Source organism: Zootermopsis nevadensis, unplaced genomic scaffold (assembly GCF_977971745.1).
Source record: "Zootermopsis nevadensis isolate Lab colony 2312 unplaced genomic scaffold, Znev_1.0 Znev_ptg000019l, whole genome shotgun sequence".
In the NCBI taxonomy this organism is placed as follows: Eukaryota; Metazoa; Arthropoda; class Insecta; order Blattodea; family Termopsidae; genus Zootermopsis; species Zootermopsis nevadensis.
In genome coordinates, this window is record NW_028259151.1 from 3,884,295 (window position 1) to 3,909,420 (window position 25,126).

The following is a 25,126-nucleotide window of genomic DNA, read 5'->3' on the forward strand; positions in this document are numbered from 1 at the left end:
ATATTAAAAAAAAAACAAGATGAAATGTGATATTAGAATTTTTATTAGGATCAAAGTAAAGTAATTTGTCCCATTTTGTATTCCTAATATGCGAGGAAAACTCCGAAAAGTTAATTTAAATATTTTTAAAAAATTTCATAGTTTTGAAATATTTGTTCCATAAGTTCTTGTTAGCTGTCATATCGCAAGACCAAGAAACATTATTCAGTAATTGAAAAGTTATGGGCGAGAGTGTCTATAAACTTATAACTCAGAAATGTTTTCAAAATTCACACTCTTGTGATGATTGCAGAAGTATACAAACTGTCAGTACAGATTCAAAGTCCTGAAACATAAAATTAACCAATTTTTTTTACAGATTATTAGATTATTACGACTTATTTAGTTTTAAAAATTTCTAATTTTCAGGCGTTTATTAGTTTCTCTAGTAATTTATGGGTCACAAACTGCATGATATATTTGTACTGACAGCTCCTTGGGTAACTAACACCATGGCACAGAATTCATGATAATTAATAAAATCTCAAGCTATCATCCATGTCAATTGGTTAAAACTTGTCGACGTTTCGAGGACCATCCTTGTCCTCATCTTTAGGGCTATCCACGATCGAGGTACTACTGAAGTCAGTGCTGTGTCCTGTGTCAAATCTACGTTCCGTCACCGCGGACTTCTCTGGCAGAGTCCATGTTGAGAACCTCAGTCACTCTGCTCAGCTAGCAAAGAAATTCCCCTCCATTTATGGAACTTCCAAATGTTCATTTCGATACTTACCACTAGCCAGAGAAATCGTACAAGAAACATTTTCGTAACTTACTGTTCTTTAGTGTGGTAAGGATTTGTTAGACTACAACCTAACCTTCAAATTGGAGGATCATTCTTTATTGACTGCCCAATACAGCTTGGTCAATAGAGTATGTTCGCATCTACCTTCGTTTGTTTTTTAACTAATATTATCAAGAAACTTGCAACTGATAGTGGAGGACAATTCCGTTTGCATTAGGACTGCCCTTGGCCTTGACTCTATGATCGAGCGTGATAGGACTTGCATCTGAATGAAGTTGTATCAATACGCCACGGTTGTTCTATTGTTCCAAAATCTCCCGGGGTAGTGCCTGTTTAAAGATGTTTTTACTAAAATGAGTCTGCTTCTTTTTTAAGGGCACGGAATTTAGTTTCCATGTATCAACGTGCATGAATTATTCTCTCTGCGAACGTGGCCCTATTTTCTTTATTTCCATGTCCCCTTTCGTCAGCGTCTGGACGCTTGCGTGTTGCGTGTTGTGTATGTCAAGGCGCCTTGCGCAGTATTGGCTGCGCGAACTCGGAGGCCAGGACGCTACCGAGGACGATGACCTCGTAGATCGGTCACGAAAGAGACCAGAGCGGGGGGTTGGAGGTCGATACTGTGTGTTGTAGCAGTCCAAGGTAGGACAGTGCCACGCTTGGACCTGGTGGTGGGACGAGAGATAGGTCGGCCGAGCTGCTCGGGCCAAGGTCATATCAGGTCACACAGCAGCATATCTGGATTCTGCTACTAACTGACCTCATTTCCCGGTACTATGACTTCCGTCTGACCTTGCTTAGAGTTTCTCGATAGATAGCTAACGACGGACCTGTTCTTAAACCTTGATCTCTTCTCACTTGTTTATTATAATATATCACAGTTCCGTAAGCTTATCTTTTGAACTGGGATGTAGGAAAAATGCATACTGGGTGGGGCTTGTGATTCTAAATTTAGTCGAATAAGTGTAGTCTGTATGTGTCTCAGGTATGAATGAAATACATTTTTGAAGAAACCCACAGCAATGCATACGTCATGGAAGTTTGTAGGCTCAAATGGGATTATTATGACGTTGCCATAATACTCTGTCACATTAAAGGTTACCTATTAAGGCTCTGACTTACTGGAAGATATGTTATATCATTCACTGTCCTCGAAATTTATCCAAACATTAATTACTGAGCCACCACTGCCTTTGGTATCTCATTTAATCACTGTAGATGGTGTCGTGTCTATGAACGATGGTTTTGAGTTTTTCACAGCGGTGAGTCCCAAGATGGCTGTTTTCTGGGTTGTAGCGTCCTAATGATGGAGGCAGCAAGGACCTCTGAAACGTCAGTAAACTTCTACCAGACTACACGTCGCTACAACCCAAAAGACAGCCATCTCTGTTAATGTTGTTTACCGGTGGAAACTAATTTTAGCGCAGTTGGACTTCGCGTCGGCCAAGGAGCAGCTGGCAAAGGAAATATTTCAGTCTCCTGCCAGGTGTTATGTTGGTCTTCCAAGAAGCTCTTCCAAGGAGCTTTCCTTTATACATATTCTTTGTAATTGTCTCAGTAACTCAATGTGCCTCTTTGGTTTGCTATATCTTTACCTTTATACAGTATTGTAGGCAAACTTTGAAATAAGATGCCTTCATACGCACGTTCAGTCTTCATTTTAAGTATCTACTATTCTTAATTTTTTTCAGTGCAATGTGCTGTTTTTTCTAAAAAAAGGAATTATGACGGTATTGGCAAGAAGTCGCAGAATCTGGCCAGTATAAAAGTATACACACTTGTTCTCTTCAATTTTCTCTCATATTTTCAGCGTACAAGAAATTTATTTCTGACATATATTTCTGATCGCCATTTTTTTAAACTGGAAATTCTTCAATTTATTTACTTTTTAATAAACATATGAATGTTATAAAGAAAGGGGTTTACAATCACATTTATTAGATATTACTATAATAACAATAATTTCTCATCTAAATGTTGTGTGATAAATGTGCCCGGATTTATAACTTGTGTTGGGCAAGGCCACGGTCCAGGTATCACGGAGTTTTCCTCTGTGGTATCCCAACAATTACTTAATTTTCATCATCATTTGACACTAAGCACACAGAAGAAGGCACTTCTGGATCATTTGCCTAGGAAACATAGGAACAGGTCCCTATCAGAGGGAACTTGTTCATAATGTCACCAGGGGTGGATTTTGAATAATTGTTGAGAGGGTTTGGACTGGATTTATCTGGCTCAAGAGAGATGCCTTGGGCAGGCTATTATGAATATTGAAATATACTTAAGGATTCCATAAAAATGTGTCACATTTTTGACTAGCCGAGTTTCTCTTAGCTTCCGAAGAAGAATTCTGCTCCTTTGTTTGCTAGAAAACTTTAAAATTGAATGACATCTTTGTTCATATTAAATGTAATCAAAGTTCGACAAATGATCATGAATTTAAACTTGAGACAGTTGCAGAAAGTAAGCAGAGCAGGGCAGACATTTTGTGCGCAAGAGACGTGTTCTGTCCTGTGGCGTACAAGTAGAACACGAAGACTGGAATAATAAATACATACTTAGTTCAACACAAACATGACGCATATAAGCTACGAAGAAAGATATTCCAAAGAAAAATGTTAATTTAAAGACCATACACAAATGTTACTGTAGTCGAAATGGCCAACTCTCCGTAGGCAAGTGGTCGATTTTATTCTAGAATCTTTGTCTAGGTAACAGTGTGAATTCTGAGCGTTGTTTTGTGTCTAGTGCATTCTGGCTGTAGGCCTAGCTCGCGTGACCTACTTGAAGGACTTGCAGCGTAGGGCATTCGTCCGAGTGGAACCGAGTCTGTAAGTATAACGAGAGCAAATTTACCGACTTTTATACCAATCTGACCTTGTGAATCATAATTGCAGTACCAGAAATTGTTGCACAACTATACCAATTCGAATTCATTGTCCGAAATGAGTGAACGTCACTTCCAAACCGAAGCTAAGCTGACGTCATGATAGGGCTATATCATCGTAGTGGAAAAATAGAATCATTATTTGATCGTTGTTTTAGATTGAAGTTTTCGATAATTTTACCTCTTATCTATAAAGAGCAGAATTTATGTTGCGTTGAGTGACATACTTTAAGGTACTGAGGTACCCCCATCAGGATTCAAACCAGTTACCTTTCGCATACAAGTCAAACACATCATAGTTGTACCAACTTGCTCCGTAATGTTGTCATTTCTCAGTTTTACGTCCGTGTAATGAGGTTTTTTAATTCTATTTCCTTTTGTCTCGAAGATTGAATCATTTCAGTACTTTGGTCATTTAAGTGATATAGTAAATCTGATTTAAATTATTTTAATTAAAATAAATAAATAATGTTTGTGCTTTCTGCTGGTATTACAAAATATTTAACATATTTGTTTGTAAAAGTCGTGCCACTAAGGGTTTATCAAAACGTCGTACGCTTTAGTTCTTATCAGGAGTGCCAATATGACGGACGCATGAAATTCTCGGTTGGATGAGACGCCAACTCTATAAAACCGGAACAACACAAACATCCGGAATAATTTGTAGATCTTCGGTATGCCATTTATAAAGGTAAATATTGTCAACTGTGAATCAACCGTAGGATTTGGGGTTCTCATGGCTGTGACTACGAATATGGTTGCCTTCTGGCTTGTAGCACAGTGTAATCTTGTAGTTTACCACTGCACGGAGCTGCAATCGATAAAACAGCCATCATTATAAAATAACAGAATGGCGATCTTTTTAATGAAAGTTTGCTATTTTTTCTCTTGCCGGGTTTTGCATCCACATAATTTATCTTCTTTGTGTGCAAACCTTCGCGACATGTCGCCAGTACGAAATTGTACCACGGGATACGTTTCAAACAAAATTCGTGTTACCGGGATGTAGCAAAGGCACGTTTACGGAGGAATGATTGCGCTCTTTGAATAACGAAGATAGTCAGTTATCTGGAGTCCAGAAGGTTCGCGGGAGAGAACAAATAGTGCTGATGATGACCTTCACCCACGTGTGGAATGGCAATGTCCCCAGCAACGCTCACTTGCGAGAACAGGGACATCTGGCCGGTCGAACGTACATGCGCAGTTGCGAGATTCTCCTCTTGCCAACTGTCCCACTGTTCTGATTGTGGGTGTTTCGCATTGTACCCGAAGGTTGTGTTTAAAAACTGCGTGTATGCCGATCTAGCTATTTCTCTTTCCTGTCACATTACGTGGCTGTTACATGTCACTACAGGAATGCCATATTTTGGTTGTGTGCGTGCCAGAAAACCCAACCAATATTTATTCGTTAATTTTAATTAATTGTCAAAAACAACTATAATTTATTTATTCCCATCTCGTCTTAACGAGTAGCCTAAAGACTCTTATAAAGACGTAAAAATATTATTTTATGTGTTGTTACGTCCGGGCCAGCTCTGGTTCCCACACAGCCTCCTTTAATATCTGAGGATGTTTCTCTGAAGATAAAAGCAGCTGGAATATGAAACTGATTACTCACCTCAATGCAGAAGTAAGTTTTAGAATGGATGGAGCTCCATTCATTCTTCTTATACTAATTATTATATTAATCTAAAAATAAAAATTAATAGTGAAATTCTGTAAATATAATATACGGGTTTACCAGATGTAGGCTTATGACAGAAAATGAACAGTCTAGCCTTATACTGGTTACTTGTGAACTGACCATCATTAAGAACGTGAAAATATAAAACACAAAACACATATTGTCAAAAATATTATCCCACAAGGCCCAGAATTCCTTAACAACAAAAACTGCCAACCAACCGGTACTTTCTTGTTGTATAGATACAGGAACGAACATTAGAAAATCATTAGTCTATAGGCCTAGTAATAGAAGTCTGTTTTGGGTCACATATTAGGACTTGGGCCAGCAAATAATAAGATCGGTTGAATGAGAAAATTAATTATGCTGTAGAAAATTAATTCATTTCTGACCTCTGGTTCCCCCCCCCCCCCCCCTATAATTTCGACGTATAAATCATTCTTTGTACCAAATGCACAAAATGGAGGCACGAAGGGCAGTCGGCCGTCATGGCAGAGTCTCAGGCTCTTAGCTCACGCTGTGTTACTGACTGTAGAAAATTAAAAAAAACATTTTTGATTTATATGAATACGGGCGAAGACGCCAGCTCGAACGATGACGTAATCATTGCTTAGTATCAGCACACAATATCTCGTCGGTTCTTGAGCTGTAACCTTTCGTGTCTCTTGCTGGAAAGCGTCATATCCTCTACAAAGATCTGTTGCATTATCTTGCTTTCTTGTATACACCTTATGACTTCTCCGTTTAGCGAGTATTCTTTCCACATGTATATTTATGAAAACAAACACGTGAATTGCTAATGCATATTTAGAAGTTTAGCCCCTTCGAGTTTGTCTAGGGTTGAAAGATAGACGAAGCCACGCAAATGGAGAGACAATGAACGCCCTTCACCTTTCCGTATCATAGCAAGTGGTTCACTTGAAAAAACAGCTACTTCCATACCGACCTTTCTTTGCATGGATCGAGACTGTGCTCATAGCTTACTGAGACCGTTCACCTTGAGCAGAAAAAAAAAACTTCATTACATTATCTCTTCCTGTGCTGCCATCTGTGGAAGTATTGTCGCACATTGGCGTCAGCTGCAAAATTCCGCACAAAAACTGCAGTGTCGGATTCTCACTGTGTTCTAGCAACTTCTCATCACTGTTCAGCGCGGAAATATTCTGTGTTACCTAGAAAAGCTCTTGGCTGCGCCATAATGAGAGATTTTGCTTCCGTGTTTGTTACATTGTTCGTAAAACTTTCATGTTACAATGGAAACTGCAGTCAACTATTTTGTGTACCGCCTGCTGTTTCGGATATCGCACCAAGAAATAAATTTTAATTTGTAGAAGATTTTATTACTGTTAAATTTTATTATAAGGTGAGATATTCCTGCATTTTCCTTCCACATCAATCTCAGTTTTAAAATGTCAGTCTTTAACCTTGCTAAACCACTTCTCTCATTTCAATAAACTGCGTATGATAAACGTTTACTTAAACATTCGCATTTGGTATCATTTCCGTACTTTTGTATTACTTCAAACTCAATGAACACTTTTGATTAATCCTGACATGAACATCATATCGTATCATTCTGCCCTTTTCAATTTCCTTTGGCATGAGCAATACCAACATTGCTGTTGTTGTATCTTGTGAGGTGGGAGCGATACCAGTGCCACCTACTGGAATTTTGCATAAAACATGTTATAAGGTATTGTAGATGCGTCATATTGTGAATTAATAGTATTAAAATATATAAATATTTAAAAATAACCGTCAATCACAATAAAATTATATGATATTTTAATCTTTTAATCTTTAATCTTTTATCTTTTAATTTTATTGTGATTGACGGTTATTTTTAAATATTTATATATTTTAATAAAACATGTTTTCAAAAAGTACTCGAATGTCAATACGTCATTTTTTTTACATTGAAACGTTTCGCAGTAGTTGGTTTAATGTAATTACTACACGTACTAACTTCGTAATATTACAAATAATAATCATTCTTCTTAATTTTATTTTAGACTTTATCTTCATAAATGTTCTCAATTGCGTAGGTTATACAGGGTCTAATGAAAATGATTATCAGGGATACATTTGGAAAAACTCTTTAAGTAAACGACGTGTTATAAGAACTAACCTTAACATCAACCTGAAGAGACTGACGTAAACCACGAAAAATCTCGGCCATGATAACTGCTTCCGAGCAGACAATCAGATCCAGGTTCTACCATGTATGTAGCACGAGAGCTAACGATTCGAAATCAATACTCGGTTCCCTCAACATATAGATAATAATATAATTAAATGTCGAATAAGCCTGAACCAGCCGTCTCTCACTTTAATAGTAAGACAAATATCCCTGAAACTGTAAGAGGGAGTAGTTCCTCTAAAATTCGACCTCGAGCGTTTGATAAGAATTTAAAATACTGACTCTAAATACTGACTTAAAATACTGTTCTCGGATTCTCATTTTACACAATATCAAATTGTTTCCTCGCCTGTGCTCTCAAATATTCACCATCAGAAATACTATTACCATTGAATCCAATGACATAGTATCTGTCTATTGTCTTTAGTGAAAGTGAGTCAAGAGACAAAGGAACTTTGCCATTTTCATTACGTAAGAAGTTTCTGTGGCGTATGTCCGAAAATATTCGCTAGGCGTGGCACAGACTGATCGCTGCTTTCCAGAAATGCAACGTCTTGCCTCGGTGTCATGGAACGCTCTCGTCTCGTACATCATCAGGGAACGTGTAGGCTAAACAGCATCAATTTCCACTGACTCGTTATTTAGAAACTAACAGTCGCTAAGCTAGTTAAGAATTTCCTCGTCTTTTATGGAATCCGAAGGTCAGTTATCGTGTACACAATAGCCCGCTACTAGTGCCTATCCCGAGCCAGTTGAATCCACTCCACATCCTCACACCCTCATATTTTAAGATAAATTTTAATAGTATCCTCCCATCCATGCCTAGGTCTCCCAAGTGGCATCTTCTCTTTAGATGTTTCGCCTAAAATTTTGTATGCATTTCAAATATTACCCATGCGTTCTACAAGCCCCGTCCCATCTAATTGATTTGATATCCCTGACATTTGATTAAAAGCCGATTCTAGTCTAAGTAAATATTTAAAACGAGTTCTAACCTCAAAGAAAATACTACGTCGCCATTTCAAAGATCAATTTGCTTAAGTAAATAATTACCGTTAAATTTCTTACAAAAAAGGTCTGCAAATGTTAAATGGAGACGCTTATAATCTACACACTGCAGTAATGTTTTTGTTGAATGATTTAAATTTTCAGGTCTTCATTGTCCACTTCCCTTCAGGGTTTCCGACTAAAAGTCTGTATTAATTTCTTACCTCTCCCAACCCATTGATGCTATAAATTATTCTTATTATTTTATAGGGAAATGCACTTGCACAAAGTTGTTTAAAAATTCCCTCTGTTGTTTGGCTCACGTTGTATTTTGTTTAAAAAACTGAAAGCAATTATCATACATTCAGATGTCTTAATTATTTTAGCATTTTCTTTTTACAAAAAATCCTTTCATACGTAATACCGCAAAGCTACTTCGTATCATAGTAAAGTGGGTTTAGAACTGGAAATATATTTTAAGCTTATTTTCGCCACATTATTTATTTAACGAGCCCTTGACAGTGACTTTTCGAATCGGTCAGTCCACAGATGAATTCGACGTGTTTATTTCGTCAAATTTTCTCTTAAAATAAGAACTATTTCCCTCAAATTAATATAACTGAATACAAAAGCCATACAATACATACTTTTAGGTAAGGTACATAGTTTATGGCAGATTCGGCAGTGTCCTACTGCAATTGTACTTGAGTGTAAGTTTTTGTTATAAATTACATTTACGAGTTTAACCTCACTTCCGAACAAAATGCGTGGACACAAGTTAGTATTTGATCAAATAAACCAAAAACTAGGCCTATTTACCTGGTTGGGCCTATAACTGCTAAGTTATCAAATGTAAACACTCACAGGTTGTATTTATTTCTTCAGAAACATTATACAAAGTCTTTGGGTAAGTAGGTCGAACTTTGGTAAACATTAATTTAAATACAGCAATTGAAACAAGGGCGGAGGGATTTTGACTTTGAGGAAGGTCGACTAGTAAACACAGTGGATGTTGGGTGACGTCACGGGCGGCCGTTAACCTCCATACTGACAAGAGACAGAGAGCGCGCGCTATGCTGGATTATTTCTGGCCGCCCTCTGCCTCCTATAACATCTTCCCTCCACCCCTCTGTTTCACTTACTTCCCGTCGCTACGTCACGGTGATTACTGGAAGATGTCTGCCACTGGATAACTTCACGGGTCCTGAAAGTACACAGAATATGGACAAGACGTAATACATGCACACCTGACATTACAAGGGAAGTTTTGTAGCGCGGTTTAATAGCTTAAAAACTGTGTTGCTTATCTCAATACTAATTATAGAAGTAAAGATGAGAATATAAGACTTAGAGTGAAGAACGTTTAACAGAATTTAATTAGATTGCATGGTTTGAGTCACATTATCGAATTATGTGCTACAATTTTTACGGAAATTGATTCCTGATTTTTGTTGCCAACTTTTAAATCATGAACCATTGGTTGTCATCAAGTTCCTGGGATTCATGAAGAATAAATACTGCCGTTAGTGTCGGGATGTATCACGCTGATTTTACGTGACATCATTTGTATAGCATAGTCTTCCATTCAACATTCTATTACATCTTCAACAATAAAATTCATAAAAAAACACTTTCATAAACAAAAAACCGTTCGACATTGTGACGGACCGAAGAGCCGAGTTGAAACATAGGCATTCTTTGCGTCAGAGTTGCCAGTTACTAACAAGAAAACAGTTTGTAACAAGAACCAATGGGAACTACGTTTGTGACCTACTGATGTACTGGAATGTTAAGAACAAAACTTCAAATTTGTTGTATAGGCCAGTGATCCGAAATCTTTTTTTCAATCGTGGCACACTCTAATTTATCAAAGACACATGACGGCACACAAAATGTAGCCTCATGCAGGCATATGAAAACAGAACATGTTTAAAATTATTGATGACGAAGCAGATTGTTTGTGTGTGCGCGCGTATTACGAATTTTAATTACGTAAAATAAATGTTGCATTTTCTAACTATAACGTGCAAATAAGCAATTTCTAATAAAAATTCGCACGAAACCTTGTGACGGCTCACTGGTTGCGGAACGCTCCTATAAGACGTATTCGAATGAAAGGAGCTGGGATGATATGAAAATTTTTTTTAAGGATTATGGCTGAAGCGAATGTGTTCTGATTCAAGGTAAATCTGAAGAAACCAGATAAAATAGAGGGAATCTAATACAGCGTTACGTCACTGATGTGAGTCTGTGTATTCATGTATTAAAATGTTTGGAATTATTTTAACAGCCCGGTTCTTCGGAAATGCGTGTACATTTGTTCTGAAGATTTCCTATGGACAGTCGTAATTAATACAGAGGGGCCGAAAAAATGTATACACACTCCAACAAAACAAAAACCTATTTGAAATTTTTAATACTAAATTTATACAAACATCAAGGGATGACTATAAGTCATGTGTATACATTTTTCTGGGCCCCTCAGTTTTATGCTTCCGTTGGAGACTACAGAAGTGCTAAGTTGCTAAAGGTCCCTTGTTACAAAATTCATCCGTGTTCTAAGTTAAAACAGAAAAATATTGACGTTACCATTCACTGTATTTAATTTCTTAACTTACTTCCTACATTTTTAATCCTGATTAATGCGGCAACAAAAATAATTAGGTCCCCCTGTTACGTTTTATTGGATTATTCATGATATTTTATTTTGTCGAAAATTTAACGTGTGAACGTAATTTAATGTGCATTTTATTGTCTAACTATAAAAACTTACGGTAGACTGTCATCAATGCCCAAAATTTTGACCTACTAATGTAGTTGGTGGGGAAAATATCTAACACTCCTCATTATAACCAACCAGTTTTGATCCTGGGGCTAGCGAAAATATCCGAGCCGATCAAGTTTGTAGAATGAAGTTTAGCAAATACAGTCTTAGCCCTCGCGCTTCGATCACTATTTGGCATTGACAGTTGATGCATTCCCCAATAATTTACACACGTGACAGCTGCCTCTTCGACCGAGCTCAGTCTTTAGCGACACTTAACAGAAGTTCACGATTATGAAAATTTAAGGCGACTGCTTCCTCGCTTGGAGACAAAGGAATATCTAATCTCCCAGAGTCACTGAGGACGAATGGAAGCATCCAATTTGTAGTAACATGCTTATAGTGGTAATCCACCTCAGTGGCAGAAACATAGCACAAAGGCCATACCATATAATCGGAAATTCGATATGATGGACTGAGGGTCGATTTATTTGTTACACAGATTAAAAAATTCTCGAAATATCTTCCATGGGCAAGGACACATGCATCAGCCAATACAGCGCACAGACGAGTTTGAACTCCCCAGTTGTGACACGAATTTTATTTGCTGTATCCTGTATGCACGGCCACGGTGGTCTAGCGGTTAGAACGCTGGCCTTGTAATCCTGGGGTCTCGGGTTCGATTCCCGGCGGTGCCCGAATTTATAACTTGTGTTGGGCAAGGCCGTGGTCTAGGCAACACGGAGTTTTCCTCCGGGGGCTTCCCCGGTTTCTCCGTGGCATCCAAACAATTACTCCACTCACACACACACAGAAGAAGGCAATGGCAAACCACTTTTTGATCATCTGCCAAGAACGTATATGAACAGGTCCCAGTCCGAGAAAAGGATGGACGGATCCTGTTCATATGGACCTGTCGTCAGGCAGAACACTAAATAATAAAAATAAATATCCTGTATGCATCAACAGTGTTAGAGTGAACCGCGTTTATCGTGGAACTAAGGTCCGGTGATCGTGGTGGCCACGACACAGTAGCGTCATGACCGATGATCCAGCGTCCGGCATAGTTACCTGTCCACTACCATACAGACAGATTAAAAAGTGCTGGAGCCTTCGTACAAGAACCAGATCTGTTGTTATATGCGCAAATCAACATCCTCAACTTCTGAGGCAAAATGTCTACGAAGAAGAAGCGGGGACCGATATGTTTTGTTCTTCCATATTTGATTGTGTTAGTATCTGACAATTTCAAGACCAGTCCCTCAGCTAGATGTGTTTCTGCTGCCACTGCTGTTTGCAAGAACATTGATATGTTTGACAAAGGTTACGAGTGTGAGTTACAGATATTTCGCAATATTACTTATAATTAGACGTCCTTTTAACTTTTCTTTCTTCATACTCTACATATTTCATATTGTACATTTGGACTGTGTTCCTTAATTTTTATTTTATTTCTTAATCTCTCACGTCATTTGCCGATGTTATTATGCAAAAATTCTTATCACGTGCTGTTGCTTTAGTGCTTTGGTTGTAATCGAGCTTGTTTGGCTGCTGTCAAGTGCCTAAATAAGTGATATAAATTGAATTATTAATCTATTTGTCTTAAATAATATTTAATTTTTCTTGTTATATTACTCTCTCTTTCGGACATTTTATAAACATCCTCATAAGTTTCTAGAAAACAAAGTAGTTGTCCTTCAACCACACAATTAAGAGGAAAGCATCATTGTGTTGTATTATTTAACCTTTTAAAGCAGATTGGTAACTATATGCACCAGCTACTTTAACAGTCAGTAACTTTAAATCTTGTGATTTTTACTGTAAACAGAGATTATTTCCTTTAACAAATTATCTGTGTAATGGAGAAGTGTGGTGTTTTCTTTGAGGTACGGACAAAATTCTTCAGACACGCTTCGGCTTCAAACGGTTAATATGTCAAACAGGCGAGACGTTGTAAACCTATCGAGGCTGTACCTACTGCAGACATTCATAAATCCCCACAGAAAACATCATTCAGTAACTCAGCGGCCTTCAGACGCCTTGTCATGCTCCATCCAGACTGCGCCCTCTTGAGGTTAAGAAAAGTTGACGGTGACCTCGCGTCAAAACACGTGCGATGCGTGTCTGGAACTATTTATACCGCTCCACCCTTTGCTGGAGCAGGGAAGGTCATGGGGGGCCGGGGGCTCGTTATCCTTCTTCAGAACGTTAATATTTTTTGTGTTGTTTGTCTCACTGTCTGTTTATATTTTTAACACTGAAACATGTAAATTGTATCTTAACGTCAAAAAGTAATGAAATGTTGACCGACATTAACATCCTTACCAATCTGAAAGATTTTTAATCGTACAGTTATTTTGGGGACGATTTCAAGAGTTTGTGTAGCCTTAGAAAGGGTCTGAGGTGCATAAACCTTGTAAGGAAGACGGAAGCTAAAGCATTTTGGAAATTAATTAATCTGTTTCAATTGTAATTAGTTACTTCAGAAATTACACTGTCGTGCGTGCTGTCGGATTCTTTATGTATGACAAGAGAAATGCAGATTTGTACATGAACTTAAATATTAGATTTCATATATTTTTATTTTATTAATAATAATTTAATTTACTTTTTGAATTGATAATCAGTTAACAGTAGTGTATAGGCCAAACTTACATGAATAAACTCATTTGTTTGTTGCTCTAACTTTTGTCTATTTAGTATTATTCGATATATATAATTTTAATACTTGAAGTATATGCAATTAATTTATTAATAAATTATTTTTCACCAAATATTATAAAATATGGAAAAAATTAAGTATTTTGAATATTATAATTTCCTTGATTTTACTGTTCACAATAATAATTATTTAAAAAGCTGACTAATATCGGTAAGCAAAATACAATCTTTGTTAAAGCTGTCGATGTTCCTACAGACTGCATTGGCAGCACAAATGCATCTGGCTGAGGGATTAATTATTGATTGAACCATTATAGGGTACGTGTCTCATCTAAAACATTTGAATACCTGCTATCTCCTAAATAACAATTAAAATAATAACAGAAACAATAATGTAAGATTTGAGGTTTTCACAGCGTGAGTATGAAGATTTCTGTCTTCTGGGTTGTTTCGCTGTGTAGTCTGGTCGATGTTAACCAACGTTTCAGAGGTCATACTGCCTCCGTCATCAGGGCGATGAGTATGAAGATTTCTGTCTTCTGGGTTGTTTCGCTGTGTAGTCTGGTCGATGTTAACCAACGTTTCAGAGGTCATACTGCCTCCATCATCAGGGCGGTGAGTATGAATATTTCTGTCTTCTGGGTTGTTGCGCTGTGTAGTCTGGTCGATGTTAACCAACGTTTCAGAGGTCATACTGCCTCCGTCATCAGGGCGGTGAGTATGAATATTTCTGTCTTCTGGGTTGTTGCGCTGTGTAGTCTGGTCGATGTTAACCAACGTTTCAGAGGTCATACCGCCTCCGTCATCAGGGCGATGAATATGAAGACTTCTGTCTTCTGGGTTGTTTCGCTGTGTAGTCTGGTCGATGTTAACCAACGTTTCAGAGGTCATACTGCCTCCATCATCAGGGCGGTGAGTATGAATATTTCTGTCTTCTGGGTTGTTGCGCTGTGTAGTCTGGTCGATGTTAACCAACGTTTCAGAGGTCATACTGCCTCCGTCATCAGGGCGATGAGTATGAAGATTTCTGTCTTCTGGGTTGTTGCGCTGTGTAGTCTGGTCGATGTTAACCAACGTTACAGAGGTCATACTGCCTCCGTCATCAGGGCGATGAATATATTCAGAAACAATAATGTCTGTATAAGCCTAGTAACTCGGTTTTGCCCTCAATCGGCGTTGGTCTGAATACGCCTATAGCAATCGTTCTTCTTAAATTTGGTTTCTCTGTTAATTACACGCTATTTCAATTATGATATCAACTGATGATGACCTAGTGAACAAACTTCAGTGGTTCTCAACTCCCTGTAGACCTGTAAAACTGCTGGGTTCTTCGAGAAGAGACAGTCCTTATGTCACCTTGTACAACACAGATAAATGTCTGAAGATTTCTGTCTTCTGGGTTGTTACACAGTGTAGTCTGGTAGATGTCCACCAACGTTTCAGAGGTTCATGCTGCCTCCATCATCAGGGTGATGAATAAGCCAATCTTTAGACTCACCGCCGTGAAAACCTCAAATCCTACAGAATAAATGTCGTTACACCTAATTATTATTATTGTGATTTCTAAGAAGGTTTGTTTACAAAACAAACCCTGTGTGCCAATAAAATTGCAACGCGGATTAAGGCATTGGGTATTCATAACTCGAAGCCGGGTTCGAATCCTACTCGCGGTATTAATGTAGTTTTGCGTCTTTATGTTAAGAGGCCTTGAGACGGACCGATTCCGGTTCGAGAGGTCTTGCCTAATGTCACAAGAATTTATGGTTTTGAAAGTTAATTCAGAATTGGAACAACCCAAAGAAACTGATCAGTAAAAGCTAATCTGGTATTAAAATACAAGAGCCGAAACCATATCCCAAGTTGAATATTTACAATTAAAAGTTAAGCTCAGTGGCATGTGAAATAATTTAATATTAATAGATTACAGTTATCAGTCTTCTAAGAATCTGAGGTTTCGTCTATTTTATTTAAACATCAACAAAAACATTCACCAACAAAAAAGTTTATTTAAACACGATGCACATATGTAAAACAACTTCAAATATATAAAAACGGAATCTGGAAGTGAACATCACTATTAACTGATAAACAACTATAAAAAAGTTGCATATAAGAAATTACGATTAAGTTTTAAGTTTATATAATTTTAATTTTTATACACCTGAAGATGGTTCATTTAAGAACCGAAACATGTCGTAAGAAAAAGATGTTCTAAATGTAAATCGAATATATCGATAAGGAACATCACATGATATTTTAATTATCTTAATTTTAAATTTTAAATTGTGAATAGACGGACAAGAATAATTAATTAAATAAATAAATAAATATATATCTTCACAATATGACGCAACTATACCAACTTAAACTTCGGAAATGGAAGACAGGAAGAAATGTAATAATGCTAGGTACAAAGTGTTTGATTGCTAATAAAAGTTAAAACAAAATACGTTGCTAGTTTTCCAGCTGTCATAAAATAATAAAATGTGATGTCAAATAGAATTTTCTGACCGGCAGCGCTTCGCGAAACACCAGCTGATAAACACTGTGTTAGGTCTGCTTAACGCTTGTTAAACATTCTTTGCAAATAAAGACTCTCTCCATTACAAAGAATAGACCTATATTTTTCGTTATCAATTACATTTCCTTAATAGAAAACAGTTTCTTTTTAATTATTTTTTTAAATATAAACGAATAACTCGTATAACTAATCATAAAGAAATTAGAGACGATAGAATGTAGAGTTTAACATAACAAATTAGTATACACAATTAAATGATTCAGATAAATTTGATGTCTGGAGGCTGGAGACAGCGGGACTTGATTGCTTATGGTCCATCACCACGTTATCCAAACCTGTTGCTATGTCTCCATTTGCCCATCAGCCCTCAAGCTGAGGCCCACGTTTTCAATTCATGTCATCCTTACAATCCTCTTACGACAAACATTTCCAGCTCCATCAAAAATTTATTACTTTAAAGGTCAATCGAGTGTGAGTCCGAGTTTGAGCGGACCTTTATGGTGAACAGGACGCAGTACCATCTATTAGGTACATGTCACAATAAATATATATTTCCTCTATATTCTTTAATGTATGTTTCCGTCTTAAATTGCGTATGGGTCTATGCGTTTTAAAATGTTCGTACTGTTTCTATGAGCTTAAACGATCAGTCATCTAGAGTTGTTACGCAATGAGCCATCTTGGAGAAGGCAGACAGAAACGGAAAGTGTGAGAGTAGCCATGTTTGTTTATTTAGACAACTTAACCTAACCTAACCCAACGTAATCTAACCTAACCTAACCTAACCGCGCAGACTCTCGATTTCATTACTGTAAATTATGAATAATTATTTCCTTAACTGCAGTCTGGTCCTCTCTTTCTCTCACTTTCTTTCTTTGTTGTTTTTATCCACTTTTTATTTTATTCTTTTACTTGTCACAGGAGCTTATTAAAGATTTCTGCACGTCCTATTTTCAGGTCAGACGTAATTCCTCCTCTGTTTTGTAGAAACGTTACTTCTCAGTTTAATTTGCGTTTAGTAAAGTAAATAAAATTATATGAACGGAAAACAATAAACATTCAAGCATATTTCTTTCACTAAATTATTTCTTCCACTTACCGTTTCTGCATCAAACATATTCCGTAAAGTACAGGTATTTTCACATTATTTTCCGCTGTAGTCACTCGCCATGATCCTTTTCCGTTAAAGTCAGTTTTGTGTTTTAGCCAAGTTTTATTGTATACAATAAAAATAAGTCTTGATGTAAAATGATAAATGACTTAACATTAGATATGCCTAATTTAAGACAAAGACAAATGACATTCTGTGGCCGAGAACTAACGAGAAGTAAAATAATAATAGACAACAAAGTTATTAAACAAATAAATACCTTTAATTACCTCGGTTTTTCCCTATCATATAAAGCAGAAAAATACATAATGTCAAACTTTCAGAATTTCTTAAATTTACGGGCCTTATCAACATGATTTTTAAACCATCAAAAGTACAAAAACAAACTAGAATAAAAATATATAATACTTTAGCACTGCTCACAATTTTATATTGCAGTGAAAATCGGACATTGAAAAATGACAAAAACAGAATTACAGCTGTCGAGATAAAATTTATGAGACTCACTACAAAGTACACTTGGAAATATTATAAATGAAATGAAGATATACTTAAAGAGTTAAAAGCAGAAACCATTTTAGACAAAATTTTGAAATATAAAAACAAATGGCTTCAACATGTTAACAGAATTCAGAGAGACAGACTTTCCAAATTATTAAAAAAACGACACATCACCCAGACAAAGAAACCCTGTAAGACCGCAGAAGAGAGGCCGAAACGAGTCAATATGACTTAGCTCCTTGAGTGTTTGATGATGAATTTATAATGAATTAATCTCTGGTCGTATCTAAATTTCTTTTATTATAACGGCAGGAGAAACTAGCTGGATAAAAGCTACTCACGTATCTTAAAGCTGACAGACAAGGAGCTGAACCAGATCTCCAAGTTTCATTGCTCGAAGGTCACAAAATCCATAAAAGCTTTATGATGTTCCAAAACTCACGGGGCACAGCTTATGATGTAACTTGGCTGAAACGACTTTTTTCCCAACTTTGAACCCGTCTTCATAACCGCCATAATACCAAAGACTGCGACGTAACTTAAAGACGACAACATCCACTCACCACTCTCAAAATCAGACTCTCCCCCAACTTATCTGGAAGAAAGCAACTACTGACATGTTTTGGGGTTTATTTCTAAAACGTTATTTTCTCAGGCCACTAACTATCAGGCCTAACCTTTATCTAAATTTATTCTAAGACAAGTCGGAACACATATAAAGCCCCTGACTTATGACCGTCACTATATGTGATGGTTGGACAGGGCTCATGGGGTCTCATGGGATGTTGGTAGATGTGTATGGGGCAATGATGTAATGATAATTAACAGGGGAAAAGTAATGTTAGGATAGTGAAACACACGAAACTAAAAATACATGTGGTATATATATATATATATATATATATATATATATATATGAGGTGAGATCGGAAAGTTTCAAGACTGTGTCAATAGAGGGCGAACCGGATGTAGTACGAGCTTCTGCCGCTAGGGGGTGCGGCCTACATTCATAGTGAATCAGTGTGCCAGCCGGCATCATCGAATTAGCATTTGTTTCTTAGTTACGGGCGTTTTGGTAGTGCATTACACCGACCCTCCTGCGATTTCGGAATGGCGTGTGCATCAAATTTTGCCAAAGACTCGTCAAAACGGCTACGGAAACCTATGAAATGCTAAAGCAAGCATTTGGGGAGTCCGCAATGGGTCGTGCACAAACTTTTGTGTGGCATTCACGTTTTAAAAATGGCCGAACCTCTGTCGATGATGACGAGCGTTCTGGACGACCATCTTCGAGCACAACGCCCGAAAATTTTATGAAGATTCGGCAGGCCATTCACGAAGATCGACGTCGTACCATCAACGACTTGTGCGACATTGTTGGGATAGGCTATGGGACCTGTCAGCTGATTCTAAAGGAAGAACTCCACATGCGACGCATCATGACAACGCGCCAGCGCACACCGCCCTCAAAGTTCGGCAGTTTTTGGCCTCAAACACCATGGCCGTCATCCCGCACCCTCCTTAGCTCCGTGTGACTTCTTCCTCTTCCCAAAGATGAAAATTCAGCTGAAGGGAAGGAGATTTGAGACGATAGAAGGCGCAGTCTAGAAACTTTCCGATCGCACCTCGTATAATTGAATGCGACCACTTATAATACCTAATACGTGACATAATAAAGATGGATCTTCGAAATTATAGATCGTAGATTGTGCGTAATGAGGATGAAGTGGCCCAAGATGATGTTCAGTGACGCTTTTATACGATGTAGCAACACGTTTCGTCTACAACATTTGGGTCCTACTGCCAAGAATTAAATTTTTGTTTCTTCAGTTTAATTTAGGGAGTAAAGTGTTACAAAGTTCAAATATTTGGGAACAACAATAAGAAATCAAATTGATACTCATGAGGAAGTTAGGAGGAGATTAAATTCTGGAAATGCTTGCTACTTCTCAGTTCAGAATATTTCGTCTTTCCGTTTGATTTCTAAGAACCTGAAAATTAAAATATACAAAACAATAATTTTGCCTGTTGTTTTGTATGGGTGCGAAACATGGTCTCTCACTCAGAGGGAGGAACACAGATTGCAGGTGTTTGAGAATAGGGTGTTGAGGAGGATATTTGAGCCTAGGAGAGAAGACGATGGGGCATGGAGAAAACTACATAATGACGAACTTAAAAATTTATACTCCTCGAGAAGAGTGAGAATGAGATGGGCGGGTCATGTAGCGCGCATGGAATAACGTAAATTATTTTCCACAAAATAGTAAGACAACACAATTTTGTACAACCTTGAAATGTCATCATGAAGTAAAAAGCATCATTATTTGCATCCAAAGACGAGAGAAACAGCAGTAGTTTAGATTTGTAACGAAATCAGGTCTAATATTTCATGTGATGTTATTGAGGAGTAGGTACCTAGTTAGATAAGTCCTGCACAAAATCTCAAACAACAGTGATGTTTAAAATAAACTCATCTTTTTAATGTTACTCCAAGGTTGCATTACACCTTTCTAATCATAAATTATATTTTATTTAAATTAACATTTGATTGACAGAGGCTTTCAGCGTATTGTTGTATACACATTTTAATCCCTGAAATTAAAAAAAACACTAATGCAATCGTCTATCCATAGCATTCATTTCCCGGAGGGTGTAATTGCCCTTTGTTCTTCGAGTATTTATGTTTCAATAACATCATGGTCTAGCGGATAGAACGCTGGCCTTGTAATCCTGGGGTCTCGGGTTCGATTCCCGGCGGTGCCCGAATTTATAACTTGTGTTGGGCAAGGCCGTGGTCTAGGCAACACGAAGTTTTCCTCCGTGGCATCCCAACAATTACTCCATTCACACACAGAAAAAGGCAATGGCAAACCACTTCTGGATCATCTGCCAAGAACGTATATGAACAGGTCCCAGTCCGAGAAAAGGATGGAAGGATCCTGTTCATATGGACCTGTCGTCAGACAGAACACTAAATAAATAAATAAATAAAAAATCATGGAACTCTTGCACAGAAATCTTTCATACAGTTTTATTGTCTGATTTATAACAATTAAACTGACAGGCGATGCTGTATACGACTTTCCTTGCGAGGATACAACAGAATACAGCCTAAATAGCACAGGATTCAAGAGCAGTGTCATTTGTAAACCTTGTTAATGCAGCAGCCACTCAAGGAAGTAGATTGTATTCAACAAGGACGTGTTTGGGAATTCTGAAACCCCTTAAACCGCAGTTAAATGTAATCTAGCTATGTAGCTAAGCTGCTTTAAGTCCTTGGTTGTCCACTACAGTAGATGGTAGGGGTTTATAAATTTAAATTCCACTAATCTCTCTTTCTAGATTAGTCTTTTACCTTAAAAACTACAAATTTTTAACAATTCAGTTTATCGACATTTTCATGTACATTAAATTGCACTATAAATATCATTGTATATGCCTTCTTTGCACAGAATGGATACCCCGAAAAAAATTCGTAGTGGTGAAGTCGTATTTATTCTTCCGTCCAAATGCTTAACTTCAAAAACTGTTAGACAAATAACTACTCCCTGGTAGCAGAACACGCAGGACCAACACCGACAACACCAAAGCCCGCCACCGGCCACGATCCTGAGCCAGCTCTATCCATTTACCATTCTCACAGCCCACCTCCCTAATATCCATCTTGACATGATCTTATCTCCTTGGTCTGCCGAGTGGCCCCACCAAAATTCTGTTCCCACCCCTTGCCTCCCCATGCGTTCTACGTTCCCAGCCCATCGTAGACTCCTACATTTCACTATCCTCACTATGCTAGGTGACACGTTCAATTCACGTAACTCCTCGTTATGTATTATTATTATTATTTATTGTTCTGTCTGACGACAGGTCCATATGAACAGGATCCTTCCATCCTTTTCTCGGACTGGGACCTGTTCATATACGTTCTTGGCAGATGATCAAAAAGTGGTTTGCCATTGCCTTCTTCTGTGTGTGTGTGAGTGGAGTAATTGTTTGGATGCCACGGAGAAACCGGGGAAGCCCCCGGAGGAAAACTCCGTGTTGCCTAGACCACGGCCTTGCCCAACACAAGTTATAAATTCGGGCACCGCCGAGAATCGAACCCGAGACCCCAGGATTACAAGGCCAGCGTTCTAACCGCTAGACCACCGTGGCTCACCCTCGTTATGTAATATTCTAAATTTGCCACTTATTTCATCTTTCCTAGGTTCAAATGTCTTCTTGAACATCCTGTTTTCAAACGCTTGTAATTTACGTTCTTCCTTCATGGTAAGAGATCATGTTTCACAACCATATAAGACAGCAGGCAAAAGTATTGTAATATTCAGTGTTTTGGATGGTAAACGAGAAAAGAGTTTTTGAATTTAATAAAAAGAATCATTTTCCGAATGTATTCTACTCTTTATATCATCATGGACCTCGTTAAACAAACCATAAATAAAATAAAGAGCGAACTAAAATTCCTCTTACTCCGGTTGATTGCTGCTACGCGTTCTTTTCGAACCAGTTTGCGTGTTTAGCGAACTTCAATTTTGTAACCTTTGTAGATGGAAAAGCTATGTCGTCGATATATAAAACATACCAGATCGTATCAGAAGGCTGTTAAATTTACACTGAACCTGAAACGTTAAAATCCTCTTCCCGATGTAGCCATGTCAGGTCCTCTGCAAGGTACGCTTGGAGGAGCAATGCCTCTTGAGACCACAAGGTCTTTCAACACAGCGAGCTCAGTGACCTTGCAAATGGCGTCTGAACCTTGAATTGGAGAGAGGAGTACAGATCATTGTGTCCTTCCTCCGTACCGACTCTAATAAAACATTTGAGAAACAGGGATCCTAGTGTTCTATTGAACTATATTACAGAGGAGATAGGTCATCCTACAGAAGACCATAAGTGGGTTACTTGGTTTTCTTCAGTTACGCCTATTCACAGGCATAGGTCAAAATTTCGGATTTTCTTTTCTTGGGCTGGGTATACTTTAAGTCTAACAGGCTGAATAAATGCACTTTAATCATATTTTCTGAGTTCTTATTTAAGAATCCCTCTGTTTCTGGCCACTGTCGTAGGCCTAATTAAATATTGGGCCTACTCTGTTTAGGTTCGGATTGTAGGTTTTAATATTAGATTCCGAAAGGCATATAATTTCTCCACTTAAGTCTGACAAAGACATGCACTTTGTCCTATCGGCAGAACTGTTGTGCAATAAATATGTTTAAGCTTCTGTGTAACTTAATGGAAATTATTCTCTCGGGGTCTCCGACGAAAATTCTTTATACATTTCTCATTTCTGCCATCAATACTATATTCGCAATGTTAGTGTCTACTTTCGTAATAGACTTTATAGCTTTATTTAACGCTTTGAAACCCAGTGGTAACTATAAATCCCAGCTGCTTCAAACATCTGTTTTTGTTTTTAATTTTGGTTTTGTAAGATTTTTATTGTAAACAGGGAGTATTTCCTTAGAAATCATTAACAAATTGAAGTTTTAAAATAAAGAGTTGTTTTCTTTTTGGTACGGACTGAATTCTTAAATATTATTTTGATGAACATCGGCATCGAGGAGCTGCGTGTAGCTGATAAGTTGATAACCTAATTCATGGGTCCGTTTACCACAGCCCTGCCTCAGTCACTGCGTTGTAACGCTGTCAGGATCACATATTTTTATAACATTCACCGACATCCCAGTTCCTTTTACTTTGTACTTTCGTAGAATGTGATGGTTGGGGGAGACGAAGGCGGACAAGCCAAAACAAACAGGATGCTCTGTTTCATTTAGGTACTTTATTCTAAATTCATTATCTTGTATTCTGTGTTTTTGTCAGGTTTTTTTTTATTTGTTACTAACGATCTTATAAAAGATTCTTTCAGAATTACTGACGTATTAACCTTTTCCATCCCTAAGTCTTAGAAATATATTTTGTTCATAGGCACATACTTTCATTGTAAGCCTATACACAAATAGACCTATTTATAAAATAGAGACCTATGAACATTCAGTATTAAATTCCGTAAAATAACTGAAGAGACTTCATTCCATTGGCAATGTTAGACCAAATAAGTAAACAAAACCAGTCAAGTCCCTTTTCAGAGCTTAAGATCGTAGCCTTGTATTCTAATAACACCCCTATTATGTAGGCAACAAGCACCTCCGAAACGTCTTTAAATTTCTACCAACATATCCCATAACCTGAAATCTCACCATGTAATTTCAACGATCCCTAAGGAAACATGGGCCCTTAATGGGTGGGCTTAAACATTTTATGTGTTCTGTAGCCCTATAGGTGATATTTTGTTGAAATGTGCCCAAATTTTACGCTAGCAGTGTGCGAGCAGTTGGCCTTGTCAAGTCGTGTGCCGTGTAGTTTTACATAAGGCCACTTGGCGCGCGTTGTCTGTAGTAAGAGGGGGGGGGGGTGAAGCTGTGATGATGAACTTATGAGTTCAAGGTGAGGTCCTCCTCTCAGTCACCACTGGTAGCCTACAACGCATCGCGGCATGGGCCAGAAGTCGAAATGATGCCCAGATTCACGGTAATGGAACAGCTCATAGTTTCTATAATGCTGAATTACATACCGCGGAAGCATGCGCATTGAGGATACCACGAACCGATTATGTTTCCGTATTTTTCACGCTTCAGAATTTTGCCTAATGAACAAAAACGCCTGTTACTACTACTAATATAATTTATGAACTAATTAAAATGCTTTATTAAAGTATTAAAGACAACCTACAGGAAAACAATCTAAAAAAAGAACATACACTTACGGCTTTAAATATGAAAAATTACAAATGATACATTGCAAGACATGAGATATAATATTACTATTGACGTATAACAGGCTAAGTTAATGATTGTCTTCAGTAAAAGTAAAAGTAAAGTTTGTCCCACTATACGCCATGTAGGCGTTTGGGGTGAGTGGAGGTACAGCTCCTCTCTTCCTTGACCTCGGCACTAGATGGGGGTGAGTGGTCAGCATCACGCCCCGGCCGGCTTTACCCCCGGGAAAGGACCCCGGTACCCATTGTAGAGGAGGCTGGGTGGGCCCCAGAGCCGGTCTGGACGCAGAGGCTAGAGGAAAAAT

At 37.8% G+C, this 25,126-nt stretch overlaps 1 long non-coding RNA gene across 1 annotated transcript in view; it reads left to right on the top strand.

The window, feature by feature from the left end:
- The first annotated feature begins 3,423 nt into the window (after positions 1 to 3,423).
- Positions 3,424 to 25,126, top strand: part of LOC147873364 (uncharacterized) — a 34,966-nt gene continuing 13,263 nt past the window's right edge. Inside the window, exon 1 of the long non-coding RNA XR_015535858.1 lies at positions 3,424 to 3,618. This is a non-coding gene — a long non-coding RNA (uncharacterized LOC147873364). The remainder of the gene's footprint in view (positions 3,619 to 25,126) is intronic.